Source organism: Chanodichthys erythropterus, chromosome 12 (genome assembly GCF_024489055.1).
Source record: "Chanodichthys erythropterus isolate Z2021 chromosome 12, ASM2448905v1, whole genome shotgun sequence".
Classification (NCBI taxonomy): Eukaryota; Metazoa; Chordata; class Actinopteri; order Cypriniformes; family Xenocyprididae; genus Chanodichthys; species Chanodichthys erythropterus.
In genome coordinates, this window is record NC_090232.1 from 49,182,432 (window position 1) to 49,189,934 (window position 7,503).

A 7,503-nucleotide genomic window follows, 5' to 3' on the forward strand; every position below is an offset into this window, starting at 1 on the left:
GAACTCGGCATTACTAGCCATTGCTCTGGTCTTCGTAAACAGCCGCTAGTGGCACCTGCTGGTGAAGAAGACTAACAGCAGATGGAGATCATGCATTGGTACTCGACTGCTTTTCCTGCAGTTCCCGGATGTGAAATGTTGAATTTTCTGCCGAATTTGAACCACTGAATTTGTGGAAGCAAATTTGTAAAGTGAAATAAAATGGACTGAAAACTGCTAGTCGAATTGTATAGGTTGTATTTTTAAACAGAATAAATATTTTGGAAGTGAAATCTGAAAGGTGAATATAAATTATTGAATATTTAATAATGAAAATGTGTGTGAAATATTTTTAAAATATTCACAGCTGTGAAATATTCACAGCTTAAATATAGGACCATGTTGAATTTCAGCCCATAAAAATGCAAGCCTTAAAAATACAATAGATCTAAATGCAAGCACTATTTTTTTTTTTTTTTCAATTAGTGCAATTCAAAAAGCTTTTTATTTCAAAAACATTTGGCATTAATTTACTTCCATAATGTTGCTACAAATATGCTTCCATAAGAAATTGTAACTGTCCCTTTAAATTAACAGTTTTATTTGTGATCGTCTCATATGTGGTTGTTCAATCCCTCAAACTACCACCAGAGGTCACCATCTCCTCCTACTGACATCAACCTTGATAAGCGTCACCTGTAAATCACATTTTTCATCTTCATGTGTTGTTAGATCCTGTACTGTTTTCAAAGTCCTTAATATGTTTGTATTATAATTCTTTAGTCTATTCGCTTTAATAGCAGCTCTTTACAGCATTATTTGAAGGTTTTCTCTTGTATTTCCCACTTTAGTGGGCAGTTGTGGCCTAATAATTAGAGAGTCTGACTTGTAACCAGAAGGTTGCGGGTTCGAGTCTCAGTATCGGCAGGCAATGTAGGTTGGGGAGTAGCTAAATGAATAGCGCTCTTTTCCACTCTCATTACCCACAGCTGAGGTGCCCTTGAGCAAGACACCGAACCCCCCAATCGCTCCCTGGGCTCTGCAGCAAAAACTGCTGCCCACTGCGCTGGGTGTGTGTTCAATACTCACTGCTGTGTGAGTGCACTTGGATGGGTGAAATGCAGAGCACAGTTTCCAAGGACATGTTGCATTATTTGAATATCAATTCTGATTGGTCAGTTTTGAAATGAGAGGAGTTTATGCTGTCAGCCTCCTCTGGCATTTAAGTAATTAAAACTCGTCTGGGCTTCAAAATATGTGTCTAAGTTCTGCACTTTAGTAAGTAAATCATCTATCTGATCTCCTGCTTGTCTGTAATGGGCATCATTGCTGTGTGAAGCATTATATCACTTGACATAGTAATAAGAGATGTCCAGTAGGGGGCGACAGACAAAAGATTACATCAATATTTTTCTTTAAATAGTTTAGTTCAGTGATGTTGTTCTCTTGTTTAGGGAGGGACACTGATATTTCCAGCACTGGTTATTAATAAACAGTGTTAACCACACAAAGTTCTTCAATGTAAAGCTAAAGTGCTCGAGTTAAAACAGTCAGTCATTTGGTTGCTGTTGATCTGATGAGCTTCAACACGGTAAGACAAACACATTCATACTTCAATAAAAACTGATAATTATTTCTATAGATGAAGCTCATATAACACATGATTCCTGACATGAGAAATATCTTCTGAACATCTAATGATCAGTTCATTTACACACACTGATGTTGAGCATTAATAATCTTCAGATGAGCAAAGATCTTACTAACACTAAGAGCTGTTTAGAGTGATGAACAGACACTGTTTATGAGTATATGAGTGATGATTTATGCTGTATTATAGATATATTTGATGCTGATGTTGGTCAGAATGGCTCCTGCTCTTCCTCTGATCTTTCTGCTCATGATTCACAGTGAGTCTCTGTTTCATTCATATTTTTAAATGTCATTTTATTTTCAAAAACAAAACAAACAAACAAAACAAAACATAATGAGCAAATAAATGAACAGTTTTCTGTGCTATGTTGATGTGTTTCCTTTGAAACAGGAAGTTTGGGTGAGGCGTGTCAATGGGCTTGTCAATTTATAAATATCCAATAGTTTTTAGTTACGTCACAGTCTTGAACATGAATTAGTAATTTTGTACTGTCTAGTCAGTGTCAGGTGGTTTAGGGGAGGGACTTTCTCACTCATCAGAGCATTTGATTGGACAAACATCAGTGTATCACCAGATCAGTAATATTTTTGGCTCATTTTCTCAGAAGACAATGTGGAGATATTGTAGAGGTTTATATGTCAAAAAAAAAAAAAAAAAAAAAGCATATAGAAGATCTCAGAGCTGACAGACATGAATTTAAATCCAGAACTCCCATTTTGAGATCATTGATCTTTATTTTAAATCAACATTGAATGTTTTCTTAGTCCTAATTAACATGTTTGATTATTTGATGATGCAGCATGTTCTTGATTAACTTCCTTGTTTTGTTTTCACTTGTCTTTGTTTGTTCATTTCTGCAACTTCCTTCATCTTTTATCACACTCACTATTCTGAGATTAGCTTATACTATTTCCTGCAATGATTGACTGTTTTCAAGTAGAAAAAAAAGTATTATGTAGTTTCTTTTTGATGATCCAGTGTAACTGACAATGAATAAAACAAACAAACATGAAAACTGCTTCACATTGTGCTTAACAACGCCACTACCTTTAGCTGTTCTAAATTCACTGTAAACCACGACTTCACGGGGATTATTGCTTTTTATAAAACGTTAGTCCTAAAAAAAAAATCTATAATTTAAAATAAATAAATAACAGGTGTATGTTTGTAGAGTAATTTACATTGGCTTTGAACGCGGCTCAACCAATCAGAATCAAGGACTGGAGCAACCCGTTTTATGACAACATGTTCATCTTGATGAATGCTGTGTTTCAGGGGTTTCTAGTGCTGATTGGGGTGTGAGTTTATGGAATTACGTTTGTTCCAAAAATAATGAACGTAACTTTTCAAAAAAACTAATAAAAATATAAATTGAAACTGAATAAAATGTCTTTGAAACTTAAAAAAAATAAATCGCAGGCAAAATGTTTGACTTTGTTTTTAATACACTGCATGTTTTGCTAACAGTTTCTTTTCTTTCTTTCACTGATCTTTACTTACAAAAGCATTTCCAGAGTTTTCATTTATGCTTCTTAAGTTTTCGTTTACGATCCCAGTTTTCGTTGGTCTTTCTGACACAAATCTCTCGCGGGGGCGGGGCCAGCAATGGTGCGTTCTCATTGGCTACTGAGTTTTTGATTGACAGCTTCTTCTTGACCTGGAAGTGAAGACGTCAGCGTTGTGTTTACAATTACATGTGTGGAGGTGAGCGTCTGTAAGCGGCTTCTTATTTCATTTAAAGCTTTTTTTTTTTTTTAATTTTATCTGTATTTATCTGCGGCTTCTACTTTGTCACATAAACTTTTAGGAGCGTGAGAGATCAAACGCGAGAGAAAATGAATGTCTTGAGGTTTAATTGTACATTAAAAGTTATAATACTGAAAATATTGCATAATGTCCAATGTTTTCGGAGAATATTTGATTATTTCTGATGATTCTTCTCTATTGTTGGGTCTGATTAGGTTGTGCTGTTACAGTTTAAAGAGAATACTAGTATCATATACATGTATATATTCAGCCGTCAAGAAAGTCTCACTCCAACCAGCTAATCAAGGTTGGCAACCATGGCCATCACTCTACCCATTGTTAGCATATGCACATACACCATCACAATTAATGATCACTCAATTCTGAAGGATTCAAACAATATGAAAATAACAGTCGTGGCTTGCTGTAAGACGGTATAGACCTCAAAGAACATTTCAGTACTCCACACAAAGAATGATCTTGTTGCCATTTTTTATCATTCTAATCATTTTATTTAGTTAACATTATCATCTAACATATAAAAGTAGATTTTTTTTTAACAATCAACAGTTTCAATTGTGACTTTATATATATATATATATATATATATATATATATATATATATATATATATATATATATATATATATATATATATATAAACAGTTGAATAAATGAAAATATGAATCAATTCAAATAAATTTAAATTCTTTATTGTCACTACAGCATACACACAGGTATCAAAGTGAAAGTGTTGGATGCAATTATGTTGTGAAAGGAACGACCAGAATCCACAAAACACTAACTGCATGTAATGCACAGTATTCTCATGATATACAGTACATTACTATAAAAATGCACAAGCACCTATTATAGAATACATGTGTAAAATTCATAAAATTCATTTTATTACCATTTTTTTAAATATAGTGAATAAACTTAATGAATGGAATGAAATGTTCATGTTGTCTGAATACATTTTTGGTTTGACTGTATGACTTTCTCCACATCAGCACAAATATCTTTAAGAAAATAGTCCATCTCTGTGTCCATCTCATAAGTGGACTGTAACCCATACACGTATGATGGTTGGTGGGAAACGATTGTTAATAATTAAAACAGTTTAAATTATTAGTATTTTTCTCATCTATTGTTTCACTTCAGAAGACATTGATTCATCCACTGGGGTCGCATGGATTAATGTGTCTTTAGGACTCGAAGACATGTATTATTTTCCTAAAAATCCTAATTCATGTTTATCTGTAGAAAGAAAGTAATAGGCATCTTGGACGGCATGAGGGTGAGTAAAATATATGAGAATTTTTTTGGGGTGAACTATCACTTTAACATTCATATGTTGTTGGTATGCTAATCCAAGATCAGTATGGACTAATAAGAATAAAGTACAACCTCTTGTGTGTTTGTGAACTGTGTCTTGTTTTAATCTAGAGCTCCAAAAAAATTAAAATATTTGCATAATATCAGGTGTCTGAAGATCAAGATCCCAGTCAGTCAAAGGTGATGTGTCTGAACAAAATAAGATTCTTGTCTGTTGGGGACAGTGGATCTCTGGGGCTACCACTCCCTCCTCTGGGTCAGCATCAGAATTTTGTTAATGGAAAAGTTGCTCCACTCCCTGGAAAATAAGAAATCAGATGTATTATAATCTAACAATTCAAACTGCTTTGAATTCCCACATAACAAATTATGCAGACTTAAAATATTTATTTCAAACAAATTATATATAATTTCAGCCATAATTACTTTCATGTATTAGGTTTTGCATTTAGCCATACAGTACTGTGCAAAAGTCTTAGCTTTGTTGTTTTAGCAATGTTTTAATGACCATCCATGTGAACAAAATGGATTCTATAAGCAAAAATCAGTATTTAATGTGACCTCCTAGACTTCCAGTTTTTTCAAAGGAGAAACTTGTGATCAGATTTTGAAAGTTTTCCTGGCCTTCCAGTCATTTTCCATTCCATTTAGGTTTGAGAGAGCCAGGTTCTCACTATTACTCAAGTGTAAGGAGAGGTCACTAAAGCCTGTAGAAGTCTTTTTTTTCCTGTTTTTTAATAATGCTTACAAATTTAAAGTATTTCCTGGTCATATTCTAATAAGAAGACTGAAAAAAAATTATATGGTCACTATACCATTGCTAAAACAACATCTAATGGTGTCCTAAGACTTTTGCACAGTAATTTATATGTATTATTATTAAAGACTACCTTTTCCCCTTTAAATATGATCTAATCCAAGGCTGTATGTAGGCCTACAGTACATAACCAGATCCTGTAATGTTGTTAAATCAACACAACACTGCTGTATAAAGTGGGCTCTAAATGAGCTCTAAAATACCTCTCCATCTGAAAAAGCAAGTAATGTTACTTATATTGATTTTGTAAACGTAAAAAATACTGACTTACCGCGAGTATCCAGATAACGACGATGACTGATGATAATGATGATTATATCATTCGTCTGTGCTAGGCCTAAGAAATCATCTCACTATAGTAGCAGCAGATATAGATAAAATAATAAAAACTCCTATCTTTACATCACTAAAATGAAATAAGAAGCCGCTTACAGACGCTCACCTCCACACATGTAATTGTAAACACAACGCTGACGTCTTCACTTCCAGGTCAAGAAGAAGCTGTCAATCAAAAACTCAGTAAGCCAATGAGAACACACCACTGCTGGCCCCGCCCCCGCGAGAGATTTGTGTCAGAAAGACGAACGAAAACTCTGGGATCGTAAACGAAAACTTCAGAAGCATAAACGAAAACTCTGGAAATGCTTTTGTAAGTAAAGATCAGTGAAAGAAAGAAAAGAAACTGTTAGCAAAACATGCAGTGTATTAAAAACAAAGTCAAACATTTTGCCTGCGATTTATTTTTTTTAAGTTTCAAAGACATTTTATTCAGTTTCAATTTATATTTTTATTAGTTTTTTTGAAAAGTTACGTTCATTATTTTTGGAACAAACGTAATTCCATATGAGTTACAGTCCTTCACACATCTGTGCACTAAAGAACTCATCAGTGATAATGAGCTGCACTTATACATACCCTACTGGATATAAGATCAAGAAAGTGTTCTGGACAAAAACAAAAGATAAAAAGGGAAAAGAAGAGCCTCCAGATCTGTCTGAGGACCCTGAATACAGTCAGAGGCTTCAGTATCTGGGAGATAAACAGCAGAACTGCACCATCAGACTGAGTCATGTGACACTGAATGATTCACACATGTACTATTTCAGATTCATCACTGATATACCTGGTGGAAGATTTATTGGTGATCCAGGAGTGTCTCTTTCTGTCACAGGTGACTTTGGTGAGGTTTCTCTCTTCTTCTGTGCATTATGTTGAATAATAATCAGTGTATGACAGCAGCACTAGATATAATGTGTGTGTTGTGTTCAGATCTTCAGGTGGAGTCTCCTGAGAGAGTGACAGAGGGAGATTCAGTCCGTCTGACATGTAAAAGCAGCTGCACTCTGACTGACAGAGCAACATTCATCTGGTACAGAAACTCACAGCCATTAACTGAGAGAAGAGACAGAAACAATGAACTCCTGCTGCAGTCAGTCAGAAGAGAGGATGCAGGCAGATATAGCTGTGCTGTACACGGACACAATCACATCTCTCCTGCTGTTCAGCTCAATGTCACGTGTGAGTATTTGGTCTTGTTTAAGTTGAAAAGCTAGCAGAGTTTAGGACTGGGATGGGCAACATCAGTCCTGCAGAGTTTAGCTCCAAACACACCTGAACCATCTCAGGGTTGCCAACTCTCACGCATCTGGCGTGACACTCACGCTTTCAGCATCAATCTCACGCTCTCACGCACACGCAAGAAATGTCACGCCAAAATCCATTTTTCTCCCCTCTCAATCCGTTACTTTCTGTTGATGACTAGACCACAGCGTATTAATGACAGGAGAGGAGTTTAAGGCCCACAGCTGTTACATCTCCCTACAACGTTCTCGCTGCAGTATTCTCTGATCGTTGATTGGCTGAAAACCTTGCACCTGATTCTTCAGTTGCTTGTGAGAAGTTCAGAGAGAGTTCGGAGCATAGGTTCGGAGTCGGAGTCGACACATGTGAAAGTTTGGAAGACAATCAA

The 7,503-nt window shown here is 35.4% G+C and overlaps 1 long non-coding RNA gene across 1 annotated transcript; it reads right to left on the minus strand.

Annotated features, from left to right (window-relative positions):
- Nucleotides 1-4,353: 4,353 nt before the first annotated feature.
- LOC137031584 (uncharacterized) lies at nucleotides 4,354-6,029 on the minus strand. The gene is made up of 3 exons (XR_010896580.1): nucleotides 5,977-6,029; nucleotides 5,806-5,887; nucleotides 4,354-5,015 (listed from the first exon to the last, which is right to left on the minus strand). It is a non-coding gene; the product is annotated as an uncharacterized lncRNA (long non-coding RNA).
- Nucleotides 6,030-7,503: the final 1,474 nt, after the last annotated feature.